Source organism: Teleopsis dalmanni, chromosome 2 (genome assembly GCF_002237135.1).
Source record: "Teleopsis dalmanni isolate 2A chromosome 2, ASM223713v2, whole genome shotgun sequence".
Classification (NCBI taxonomy): Eukaryota; Metazoa; Arthropoda; class Insecta; order Diptera; family Diopsidae; genus Teleopsis; species Teleopsis dalmanni.
The window spans coordinates 93,515,748-93,516,674 of NC_051847.1; positions in this window are offsets into that span (position 1 = coordinate 93,515,748).

Below are 927 nucleotides of genomic sequence, written 5' to 3' on the forward strand. Positions count from 1 at the left end.
TATAATTTTTATAAATATATTATTTTCTTTCTTTTAATTATAAAGAGGTAGTTGGAATATGCATTATAGAAATATGTAATCAGAACTCATATTATAAATGACATTTATAGTTTTTTATATACAACAAAAGTATAAAAAAAAAAACAAAATGATCACGTATAGAAAAGCTAGATCTTATATTATACATCATTTAATCATTTAATTAAAAAGACGGAATAAATAATTTTTTTTAAATATATTTTTTGTGATGTATACAATAGATAAATATAGGAAGCAATAATTATATATTTATATATATTTTTATATACATATACCATAAATATATGTAAAATTAAAATAATTTTAATGTGAACGTTCTATTTTATAAATATTTGTGCTAAATAAGATCGTTTAATGAACTTCGGTACAATGCTTTCAAATTATAAATTTTCTATTTTAAATAAAAACGTGATTTTTTGAATCAAATGAGTCTTTCTTTTTGATATTTTATTTTCGAATGTATTATTTCTGCTCACATCATCCATAATTTGGTCTTTACTCAATTAATGACTGAGCAGCAAAAATGCAATAAAATTTACGCTTAGATTTCTCCAATTAGATACCTTAATATATAAAAACATTTATTAATTTTAAAATAAAAAATTAATATTACTGCACACACACATATACTATAAACCAATTAGAACTTAACACTAATTAAAGTTGTCACATTATTAACTCTATTAGACCTTAACTGACTTAGAAAATATAGTATATAAATTCCCTTACCAAAACAATTTGTTGCTCAAATAAATTGGATAATATCTTTATTGATAATTGAAAGACTATTTAGAACAGGTAAACCGAAAGGATATATTATCATTTTGGTAAATCTCGGATAGTGACAGAGTAGATCAGTACATTTATCTTCCTTCCCTGACTAGGAAA